The 12,233-nt window shown below is 52.3% G+C and overlaps 1 protein-coding gene across 5 annotated transcripts in view; it reads left to right on the top strand.

Moving 5' to 3' along the window:
* Window positions 1-6,415: 6,415 nt before the first annotated feature.
* Window positions 6,416-12,233, top strand: part of SGMS1 (sphingomyelin synthase 1) — a 74,410-nt gene continuing 68,592 nt past the window's right edge. For 2 of the 5 annotated variants that reach the window (XM_048946684.1, XM_048946683.1), the window contains exon 1: window positions 6,417-6,524. The gene's annotated coding sequence lies outside the window, so the exon portion shown is untranslated. Of the gene's footprint in view, window positions 6,525-6,855; window positions 6,961-12,233 lie in introns of those variants that run through there. The other 3 variants (XM_048946681.1, XM_048946689.1, XM_048946692.1) reach the window with 3 other exon arrangements.

Genomic DNA, 12,233 nt, shown 5'->3' on the forward strand with positions numbered 1-12,233 from the left:
CCCTGACAAGCCCTTCTCTATTAGTGAGAATAAGGTCCAGCAGTACCCCTCTCCTCGTCGATTCCTCAACCACCTGCATCAGGAAGTTGTCTTCAACACATTGCAGGAACCGTCTGGACCGCACATGCCTGGCCACATTGCTTTTCCAGAAAATATCTGGATGATTGAAGTCCCCCATAAGCACCAGCGCCTGGGATCGTGACGCTGCTTCCAACTGTTTGTGGAAGGCCTCATCAACCTCCTCCTCCTGATCAGGGGGCCTGTAGCACACACCCACAACGGTGTCAGCCATACCAGCCCGCCCCTTGATTCTTACCCACAAGCTCTCCACTGCTACACCACTCTCCCCCAGGTGGAGTTCAATACATTCAAGCTGCTCTCTTACATAAAGAGCAACTCCCCCACCCCGCCTCGCCGGCCGATCTTTTCTAAAAAGCACATAGCCCTCCATGACAACATTCCAGTCATGTGAGCTGTCCCACCACGTCTCTGTGATCGCAATGAGATCATAGCCATGTGACCGCACGCAGATCTCTAACTCTTCCTGTTTATTTCCCATACTGCGCGCATTAGTGTATAGATACTTCAGGGAGGCAGCATTCCCCTGCCACACTCCATCCCTTCGAACTCCACCCTAGTCACCCATCAAGTTCACTTTTGAGCCTTGAACTACCTGAACCTCAGCAGTCCTCATTTTGTCCCCTTTCCCCTTCTTACCTAGTTTAAAGATCTTTCAATGAGGCCTGCCAGCTCCTGGGCTAGGATCCTTTTACCCCTTGTAGACAGTTGAGCTCCATCTGCAGCCGTCATGCCAGGAGCCGAGTAAATTGCCCCATGATCAAAAAAACCAAAGTTCTTCTGCCTGCACCATCCTCTAAGCCATTTATTGATGAGGAGGGCCTTTTTGATCCTCTCAGAGTCCTTCCCCGCCACTGAAGGGATAGAAGAGAAGATCACTTGCATTCCCGCACCATCCAGTACCCTCCCCAGACCCTTGAAATCATTTTTGATTGCCCTTAGGCTTCTCTTGGCAGTATCATCACTGCCAACCTGAACTACCAATAAGGGGTAGTAGTCAGACGGGCAAATAAGCCCAGGCAGCTTTCTAGAGATGTCCCTGACCCGTGCCCCAGGAAGGCAGCACACTTCCCTCCGGGTGGGGTCAGGACGACATATCGGGCCCTCAGTTCCTTTTAGAAGGGAGTCTCCTACAACTATCACCCTCCTTTCTTTACCAGAAGAGGCGGTCTTCAAGCGTGCAGCCGACCGCCTCTCCTTAGCAAAGCTCAGAGGCTGTTCCACCACCTTGTTCTCAGACTCCTCACCCTCCAGTTCCAGGGTTTCAAACCTATTACTTAGGGGCACCTGAGGAACCGAGGTAGGCTGGGGAGGGCGCCGCCTGCGTCGCTGAGGTGGGACATGCTGCCATTCCTCTTCTCCTCCCAAGTCAGCTCTTTCGTTTTTACTACGGTAAGGCAGAGAGTCCACTACAGGCTGGGGGTTGCAATCTCTGCTTGTTTCTTGCAGAGAGTTACACCACCAGTCTATCTCCCTCTCGCAGTCCCTAATGGATCTTAACCGCTCCACCTCCTCCCTAAGCTCTACCACAAGGCTGAGCAGCTCATCCAACTGTTCACACCTCACGCAGGTGGCATCCCTCCAATTGTCCCCCGGCAGCAGCAGACTCAGGCACTCCCTGCAGCCAGAGACTTGGACCGCTGCAGATCTGGGCAGTCCCTCTGTCTGGGTCGCCACAGACTTTTTGGAGCATGCCCGACGTCTGGTAGAGACCATGTTTGAACTTAGAGTCACTGGGTCAGCGAGTGGGAGAGCGGTCACCTGCCTTGAAGCTGGTCTCCTTGCAGGGGAGTGCAGACAGGGGTACCTTACAAAAGCACCACGTTAAGACAGCCTGGGAGAGAGCTGTACTACCTCCTCTGCTGTGCCTCAGGTGCTCAGCGACATGTCGCTGCCCTCTCGAGGGCTTTTTGTAGCGGCGGAAATGTAATACACTGAAATCTTGGCTACCAGCAAAAGGCCGAACATGATACATACCCCCCTTTTATGGTCTTCACAACATCAGCCCAATTTGCAGAACAAACACATTCAGCCTTCAGCCCTTGTCCTATCACGTGTGCATCCTGCAGCTAGTAAGATGGATGCATCCAGTGATGCTCCAGGACAAAACTACCCCTGCACTGGTGAGAGCTGCTCTAGTACCTGCATTCTGCCAGCAAAACTGTCTGCTTAACAGCCCCTGAGAGACACTCACAGCCCCAGGAGAAGGTCAGAGCCACAGTAACAGCAGTCCGCAGAAGTTAGGCTCTCTACCATGCTTGACAATAGTGAGGGGGTTCAAGGGATCTCTGAAAGTTTCCAGTCCAGAGTAAAACTATTGTTCACAATACCTGCAAAGGGAGGTTGGATTTGTAAATCTTATTGCATAGTGGTACAGGACACAAATCACTAATCAGCTTTAGGCTGTGAGTTAAACATTAAAAGGAAATGGTAATTGTTAAACCACTTAGTACAGACTTGTGCTGACACTATTCCTGCTACCCAAGCTGCATTCACTAGAAACAAAAAATATTTTATTTTAATTACAGATATCTTTCTTCTCTAGACTGGCCTGAAAGGCTCCAACAGGTGAAACAGAAAATCCAGCCTGAGCAAGCAACTGATGCCATCCCTGGGTGCCAGAGCCACAGGAGGACAGAAAACACAAAGTGTTTTGAAATGGATATTCTCAAAATTCATGTGGGGGGATGATAAATACTGGGTGAAACCATGGAAGCCTCCACGATCAGATCCTGTAACTGAGTAGTAAGGAGAGCTGTCATTACGTGACTACAGAATTTCTGGGCTCACAGAAAAACACAGATGATCATGACTTGGAACCTCCTGGAAATGGTTATGCTCCTGTTCCTCCCACACCAGAGAGGCAGCATGTTCTCTTGGAAGCTGGAAGCTGACTGGGAAGAAACTTCCACACCTGTCCTTGCAGCTCTCTGAGCTGCTCCAAAGCTGGAGCTGTGTGACTTCTGCTGTGAAATCCCATCTTGCTGGAGCTGGTTTTGTACCGTGTGGTTTTCCTCCCCTGCCAGCTCCTGCTCTCAGTCCAGCTGAGGTCATTTAGCATTAACTGTTCTGTAGTACTGGCTCTTGGCTGCTGCAGAGCCCTTTGCTGCTGGACCTGCCCAAGCATCTGGCACTTGCTGCAGTAGAAGGATGTAGTGGAGTGGCTTGCAGCCCAGGCCCAGCTGACCCATGCCAGGCCACGTATGTGAATGGCAAAATACCATCTTCCCTTTTGGAAACCAACCTGCTCCATGAACTGATGTCAAGGACAAAGCTACAGCACCGTTCTGATGAGAAGTGACACATGTCGTGGGAATGCATGGCTGGTTTCCACAGACCTTATCAAGAGGCAAATCTTTTGACTGTCTTTTGTGCCCATTTTTTATTTTTCCTGCTTTTTTATCTTTAAATGGGGAAATGGTTGCTACTGTCCTGTTTCTGTTAAGCATTTCTTGTTTTATTTAAAGTTTTGAGCCATTTTCACAGTCTGTATACATACCGAAAATCAGGACGAAGAGCGCTTTTGCCCTTCTGCTCCACGGGAGTTCTCTGCCCTCCCTGAGCTCACCTTCGGACCCCACGTCAGGCTTTGCTAGGCGTACCGCCCCAGGCAAACTCTTCCACTCGGCAGCGGCTCCGACGCGGCAGGACTGGGAGTAGCAGGGTGACCTCCTGCAATTCCAAGAGCGGCCGCTGGGGGGCGCAGTGAGCGGCGCGAGCGGCGCGGGCAGACGGCGCGGCCCGGCAGTGCGCGCAAGGACCGCTCACCTCTCGGCACAACGGTCTGCTGCCTCCCAGCCTACACATCCAGCCGTGGTCTCCGCTAGCCAGAAAGCTCTTGCTAAAAGGAACGTGGCTACCCAGAAATGCGGCTGTTCAGGTCTTTAGATGCGGGGTTTGCCTGAGTCTGCTGCTGCCCTCACACGATGGCAGAAATACCATCAGCATAAGGTGGATGACCTGCTCAGCCTGCTGGTAGAGCTGGAGAGATTAAGGAACGTCAGAGAGTGTGAGCAGGAGATGGACTGGTGAAGCAGCTCCCTGCCATATCTGCAAGAAAGGCAGTGGTGTGATAGGAATTCATATAAGCTGTGGATCCCTTGCCCCACTGCAATTGGGCAGGGAGAGGGGAACCTAAGAGACAGAAAGGAATGGAAACAGGAGAGCCCCCCTCCCTACCTATGCTGCTTTCCCAGTTGCCTTTATACCATAGATTTGAGGCTCTGGATCTCCAAAGACAAGTGCAGGTGCTGTGGAAGGTCCACCCAGAAGGTTGTCTATGGAGAGGTGGTTGACTCCACGCCTCAAGACTCCTCCACCAAGAAGGAAAGAAGGGTAATCACCACAGGAGACTCCCTTCTGAGAGGAATGGAGGGCCCTGTATGTCAGCCAGACCCCACCTGTACGGAAGTGTGGGAGACCCCTCAGCCTGCTTTACAGAAGCTCTTTTAGTTTAAAAACCATTTCCCTTTGTCCTATCACTATCAGTCTGTGTAAAACGTTTTCTCCCCTCCTGCTTATAGTCTCCCTTTAAGTACTGGAAGGACACAGTGAGGTCTCCCTGGAGCCTTCTGTTTCCAGCATGAACAAACCCACCTCCCTCAACCTTTCCTCATAGAAGAGGTGCTCCAGCCCTTTGATCATCTTTGTTGCCCTCCTCTAGACCCACTACACCCAAGAGGAGAAATAATCCAGCAAGTATGTGAGCAAGGTCCTCCCCTGTCAACGAAAAGCATCTCTGGGCTACTTCCAATGCTGCACAATAGCAAAAATGGGGGACAGTGAATTAATACCCCTGATGCTAACTCGAGGCCTCCCACCCCACAGCCTGCTGGGGACTGGTTGCAAACTTGTGCTGAAAAACATTAGTTTGGGTTGTAAATGCAGGAGACAGGAATAAGCCATCTTCAGAATTAGCTTAGTGGTATCTGATGCCAATGCCATTATTTTAGTATTATAGAAATGTGAACGTACTTTAATATTATTTCACTGGTTAAATATTAATGTGCTACTAATAAATATATTCCACATGAAAATATATCTTAGAATGGAATATCATTATTTTCTTACTAATTGATCTCTGAAGATTGTGATCTATTAGTATTTTACTCTCTATCCATTAATGCAAACACTGATTTTCAATTAAATTCCTATTTATCCACTATAAACTTATTGCCACCATTCAGCATATTTCCTCCCAACAGAAACATGACTTAGACTTCCTTGCAAATGATCTGCTTTGGGACTGGTAACCTCTCATCCTGAAGGTCTCCTCTTGAGACTAAGAGAGAATGCCTTTACCATGTGATTATGATTTAAATAGCTTTGCTTCTTTGCTCTTATCATTAATGAGGCGCCACCTATCTCAGCTGAGCCGATGGGTGAGTCAGAGCCATCTCACTTATCATTCCTCTCCCTTTTGGTGCTTGGGGAAGAAAAGGCAGAGCTGATGTGGGCTTCACATGCCTGGAGGAGAAATTTCTACTGAGCAGAGCTGTAGGCTATCTCCTGGAACAGCTGCCCAGAGAGGCTGTGGATGCCCCATCTATCCCTGGAGGTGTTCAAGGCCAGGTTGGATGGGGCCCTGGGCAGCCTGGTCTGGTATTAAATGTGGAGGTTGGTGGCCCTGTGTGTGGCAGGGGGTTGGAGATTCACGATCCTTGAGGTCCCTTCCAACCTTGGTCATTCTGTGATTCTGTGATTCCTCCTGCTCCCACTGGGCATCCCGGCCCCAGGGAGCCCCGTCGCGGTGTTACCTGGCATCCATGGCATACGTGGGCACCTCCCTGACTCCTGGTGCCTTGCGAGTGGTGGGAGGGAGAAGAGCTGCCAGGATCACAAGGCCATCAGCGGGATTAAGGCTAGACAGCCGGGCTACGCGTAAGCCTCTCGGTCGGCTCTTTGTCATTCCCAACAGGGAATCGATTTACAGTCTCATAAAGTTCATAAAGTACCAAAAAACGACCATACTCGGGAACAACCCCGGCGGGGGGGGTTTACTGTGACTGCCCTGGGGCTGCCAGAAGCGGCCGTCAGAGAGCGGACAGCACCCCGCCACAACGCGCGAGCCGTGCCGATAGCGCGCCCGCCCCGGACGGGACGCGGCGGAGAACCCGTGTGACCTTCCGCCTTCTCTGCCGCCGTTCCCCGGGAGGAAAACGAGGCGGAGCCTCGCGCCGGACGCTCCTGCGTGAAGCCTCGCGCCCGCGCGGCCTCGAACCCTTTCCGAACGGCTCGGCGGAGCCGCGAGTTGCGCGGCCCCGCGCACGAGATGGCGGCGGGGAGATGACACGGAGCTCACGTGACGCGCCGCCCCGCCCCGCCCGCCGCCGCCGCCGCTCGGGACGCGGAGCCGCCGCTGCCGCAGCCGCCGTCCAGGGGAGCCGCCCGGCAGGCGGCCGCCGCCACGAACCCGCCGAGCCCTGGGGCTCCGCGCCGCCCTCCCGGTGAGCAGCCGCCGCGAGCGGGCCGTGCGGCGGGGCCGGGCGCGGGCCGGGGGCGGCGGGGACGGGAGGGCGGCCGTCCGAGGAGGGGCCGAGCGGCGCGGCGGGGCGCGGGCCGGGGGCGGCGGGGACGGGAGGGCGGCCGTCCGAGGAGGGGCCGAGCGGCGCTGGGGGGCCGTTCGATCCTCCGCTGTTCTGCGGGGCGCGATTGCCTTCAGCCCCGCGGGGTCCGGTCTGCTCGCCCTTGGAGCGGCCTCCGGTCCTCCCTGCCGGCCGCCCTCCCCTCGGCGCCGCGGGCCGCCGCCGCGCCGAGCCCCGGAGGGGACGCGGGGACCCGGGTGGTGTCTGTCCGAGCGCCGGGAGGGCGGAGGCCGAGAGCGCGGAGCGGCGGTGCTGCGGCCGCAGCTGTGGGCGCCTCTCCCTGCCGGCGCTGTGACAGGTGGGTGTGCGGCCGGTGCTGGACGCGGCCTGGCGCTGGGTGGTCTGGTGTCTGTGTGCCTGTCTGTGTGTCTGTGTGTGTCCGTCCTTCCACGTTCTGCTGCCTGCCTGTTGGTGGCCCCGCTCCCATCACGGTTTGTTCTGCCCTGTGTGGCAGCCTCACTTAAGGAAGGCCTCGGGGCCTCCCGCTGTCGGTGTGAGGTGTGGTGGTGGCTGGGGAGCAGGGCTCTGGGTGCTGGCAGGTGAGAGATAAATGCTAGTTTTAAGTACTGATAAGAAAACCACTCCTACCCGGGGAGATCACCTTGATATTTTCCAGGTTTCTGCATGTAGAATAGAATTAAATTCTGCTGGGAAGTCTTTAAACTGTGTTGTGACCTGTGTAAGAACTGTGATTCCCAAAGTGCTTGTCGCTGCCCTTTTGGCTTCCACGCGTTGGCCTGGAGACAGCATGTTTCTGTATGTTACTGGCTTCTAAGGAGAGCTTTGGACACCTAGAAATGTAACAGACCAAAGTGGCCAGGTAACTTTCAGGCAGGTATCTGTGCATACCACCCGACTGCTCAAGGCCCGTAGAAGCAGCGAGCTCTCAGTAATGTTTCCTGTATGCCTGTGCTCCTGGTGTCATCGCTTCCCTAACCACTCCTCAAACTGCAGCAGGTGCTGTTTTCAGTTACAGAACTCACATGTGGTACAACAGAACCAACTGTGTACAGTAGAACTGAAGCCGAAGGATTGAGGATTTTGGAGCATCAGTGTCCCATGACCAGTGCTCCCACATTACTGGCAGGGTTGTCTGAAGGATTTGGCATCGTCGGAGGCATTTTGCATCCAGGAAAGCAGCACACAGGTGTTGGCATGAGCTGGTGTTTTGTGTTGAGGGCTGGAAGCTGTGCAAGGTCATTCAGCTCTGTAAGTGAAGTCTCTTTCCCCCACCGAACAGCTGGGAGGAATGCAGGAGAGAAGAAAAACACAAAATCTTGGGTTCTTGTGTGTTTCATCCCAAATGTGCTTTATGGTTCTCACAAATTAGGTTGCTGGAAGTTTGATTTTGGTTGTTAAAGTTAATATCCATGCTAAGAAACTCCCAGGTGTAACTAGTTTCCCTGTGCTGTGTGTAGTCCGTTACAGTGTAAGCAAATAATCTGAAAAGCATCTCTCCCAACAGCAGGCTTTACTTGTGCCTGTGTGTGTGGTCAGAAAGTGGCAGGATTGCACAGCACCTTGCAGCAGGGAAGCAGGGAGCCCTGTTGTGTGGTGTATGTGCTGTCTATGTGCAGAGCATGCCGGGCAGTAGGTCTGCAGGACACAGCTCTGGCTGCTGTAGTTTGAGGCACATTTTTAAGCTGCTGGTATCTCTTCCTGCCCAGCATAGCCCACACCATCATTTCCTCGAGCTAAAAAGGGCGCTGCATCATGGAGCCACAGAGGTTTCCTCGCTGGTCCATTAGTGGCTTAGCTCAGCTTTGCCTGCGCTTTATGCCATTAAATGCCACTTGCAAATTTAATGCTGGGAGTGCTGAGATTTGTTCTTGTGGAATTTAATGCCTCGTGCTTGGATTTGTTAAAATGGCAGGTTGAGACAATGAACTGCTTGGGTCGGGGAGTACTGAAATGTTTGCAATTGGCGTTCGGGCAGATCAGAGGGAGCCCTGAGCAGACAGCTCAGGTTTCGAGGTTCTGTGTCCTCACCCAATTGCGTTTGTTAATCATGATGTGGTGACAGCTGGCAAGATCCAGCGCGATGGAAGTCCTCGTGCTCAGTGTCTTTGCAGGATCACTGCTGACCCTGACTTAACCATGTATATTTCCTTGAAAATGGCGCAGGACGCAGCACCTTTCGTCATTCCAGTTTAAATTCACCACTCCTTCCTTCCTCTGTTATTTCACAGGGTGGTGCAGAAGGGTCAGCACCAGGGCTGGTGGGCTTTAAACTGTGCTGCGCTGTCTTCAGTTGTCTGATGTATGGCTTTATTTAATGTGTGACTGCCTCTTGTTTGACTGCTACATGCTAAACGTTTTCGTAGGGGACAGTGCACAGAATTTAACATTTTTTATTCTTAACCTTAGCAAAACAACCAAGGATTAAATGGAGAAACAGCTTGCACCGCCTACAGGAGGCCCCACCCCTGCACCAGGCAGAATGTTAAAGTACTACTCTTGGTTGGAAAAGAGTCACAACAGTGGTGTTTACTGGCTTCTCATAGCAGCATAAACCATGACTCCGTATATAGAACAGTGATTTTCAGAAGTTTTGCCTTGGACCGATTCCATACAATCTCTCAGTTCCGCACATTGACCTCCTGCCACGGAGATGGCATTTCCTCTACTCTGCTGGCGTGAGCTGTCCTGCTGCTGTAGAGTGAAAATGTACCATGCAAGCTGTGCTCAGCAGCCGAGCAGCATGCCAGGCTGCCAAAGGCCTGCTTGTGTGCACGGGACAGGGTGCTGTGTGTGCTGGGAGGCTTGGGTAGTTGCATGGGGCTGACTCTGCATCTATATGCAGGTGGGACAGTGCTGTCCAAGCTGAGCTGCAGTTCCATGAAATCACACAGGATGCTGAAGTTGGATGGTTGCAGCTGTAGTGCTGGGGAAAGGTAGTGTGGGGATAGCTGTGTGCCAAGGAGGAGGGAATACAAAGAAACTACAGCAGAGTGAGGATGGGGAGGAAGGGGTGGATGCAAGCATGTGGAGGCCCCTGGTGGGGCCTCTGTGAAACACCTGGGCAGAATGTGGTGGTCTGTGTCCTACAGTACCTGAGGGATGCCAGGGTGGATGCTTGGTCAAAATGTGGTTATACAGAGATGCAGCCACACTGGGAGAGATTTTTATTTGCCATAAGCAATATTTAGTAATAGCTTAGGGTTTCTTATCTACTTGCTTTGAAACAGCACAAAAGCTGTATTTTGCAGTGATGAGCAATTATCTGCAAATTAAAAAAAAATACTGGTCAGATACTGCTTTTTTTTTATGCATGTATGATCTCCTATTTTAGTTTTCTCTCTTTTGAAATATAAATAGATGGTTTATCAAAGGAGACCTCAGAAAGAGCCCACATCATTCATCAGATGTGGATTATTTGCATTCTGATACTTTGTTCAGCGTTTGTTGGGGAACACTTGCAAGAAAACGTGCGTCTGCACTGAGAAGGCAGAGATCTGTACATCCTGATGTCCACAGGCATGTGTAGTGTTGCTGGGATGGCATGCCAGTGGAGCTGGTGTTACTGGGTGGAGCTTTGGAGGGCTCTGAGGCTGAGGGTCTTGCTGTTACAACCCCAACTGCTCCATTCATCCTTGCGCACCGCGTTGCCTGGCATCGCAGTAGCTGCCAGCAGGGAACTTCCTTTGCTGTTTCTTTGAGTGCCTGCCAGTCTTTAAAACCCCTCTGTGCTTCTTCCCATTAGAGGTGAGCTAATATCACAGAGCACTCAGCATGTTAAGTGTGGACTGTTTGCAGTAACTTTGTAATCCCTTACGCTTTAACACTCTCTGTTTGTAGCTGGATGTGAACAAAAATACAAAATAATTGTATGCGAAAACATCTTTTGACTTCATTGGTTGAGAATTCATTTGTTGGCAGTCAGGGAATCTTGTTTCTGTGTTCAGAACAGTTTTTGGTCTTTTCATGTTCATAGCCTAAACGTGGAGTGCATCCTAAGAACTGTAGGACGTTTCTATGGTCCTCCAGGCAGTTCCACGTAACACCTCCATGCTGACGTTCAGCCTGTAAGATGCGCTGCTGTGCTACTGAACTAATTACCTCTGCTTGCAGACTGGATAATAACCCTTCAGCCAGAAACTGTGCAAGATGTGCAGAAGGGAAAGCACTTGTCCTGTCATCACTGAGCTGGGACTGCAGGGATGCATCCATAAACTCACCTCACTCCACTCTGGATATCAGAAATAGCATCCCACAGTGGTGCTGTGGCACCTTGACTGGTCTGTATTCTAGGGTTTGACACCACTAAAGGTCTGGTAGCTCACAGAGTGTTTTTATGTTTTTAAGTGAGAATGTCACACTGACCATTAGCAGACAGAATGGATCACCCTGCACTTGTCAGGTGGCCCTAGGCCAACCACCTTCCGATTGGGATCAGTGTTCCGTAGCTGTGAATGAGTGAATGGGGTGTGCTGGATGAGGGCAGCACTGCTCCTCCAATGGCAGGCTGCAGGGAGCCCGCTGCAGAGCAGCACCCAGCTCTCTGCAGAGACCTGCTGGGTGCTTGCACCCTGGGTGTGTGGTTCATTCCCACAACTTGAGCATGGATGTGCAAGAAGGAGAGGGGGGAGAGAAACACCATTATCAAACAGCAGCCACCTTTGCTGAGTCAATATATCTGTCCTTAACCGTAGGCACAAAGACTACTGATGAGACCTCGGGTGGCAGTAGAACCTGCTGCTACTTTGGGACTTTTTGAAGCCACCCAGGCTGCTCAGCCTCTTTGCATACCTCGCTGTGCTAAGCTGTTGCTCAGCTGTTGGGCTGTTAGCAAGCATCCTGCAGGGCTGTGAACTGCCTTGCCTGTGGATGTGGTTGTCTGGTTTCCAGGGAATGTGGGAGGATGCTCAAAGCCTTCTTCCTTTAGCAGCCAAAAGACAACAGCATGTGGAGCTGTGGGCGAGGACCTTGCTAGCATGCAGGCACAGCTTTTCCCCTGGGGCAGGGGAAGAGAGCTGGTGTGGCTGCTGGCTGGAAAAAGAGAGTCCTCTCCCTGTGAAGGAGATGGTCCAGTGGAATTTGCAGTTCCTTGGCAGGTCAGAGGGCTTGTAGATGAAGGGGTGAAACAGATTCCTGCTGCTGACCCTGAGGTGGGGTTGCTTTAGAGGCCTCTATCTAAGTTCTTTACTAGGAGAGTGGTTAGGCCCTGGAACGGGCTGCCCAGGGAGGTTGTGGATGCCCCGTCCTTGGACGTGTTTAAGGCCAGGTTGGACGGGGTCCTGGGCAACCTGATCTGAATGTGTATGTTTGGTGGCCCTGCTAGGCAGGGGGGTTGGAACGACATGATCCTTGGGGTCCCTTCCAACCCGGGTGATTCTGTGATTCTGTGATCTGGGGATGGTGCTGCCGAAAAGCAGGCTGTTGCTAGATGCAAGGCCATCTGAGTTGTAAGGTCTGTGGTAAAGGGGGATTCTGTGGGAAGGTTGTTGTACTGGTGGTATTTCTGAGGAGGTGGTTCCTGCTGGTGCATATATTTGTTTCTTATGTTGGGGTGACCAACTCCCAAAATACTTCCTTCACTGCAGGTATCGGTGATAGGACTGGAGGCAGTCA

The sequence above is a fragment of the Lagopus muta genome, chromosome 5 (genome assembly GCF_023343835.1).
Source record: "Lagopus muta isolate bLagMut1 chromosome 5, bLagMut1 primary, whole genome shotgun sequence".
NCBI lineage: Eukaryota > Metazoa > Chordata > Aves > Galliformes > Phasianidae > Lagopus > Lagopus muta.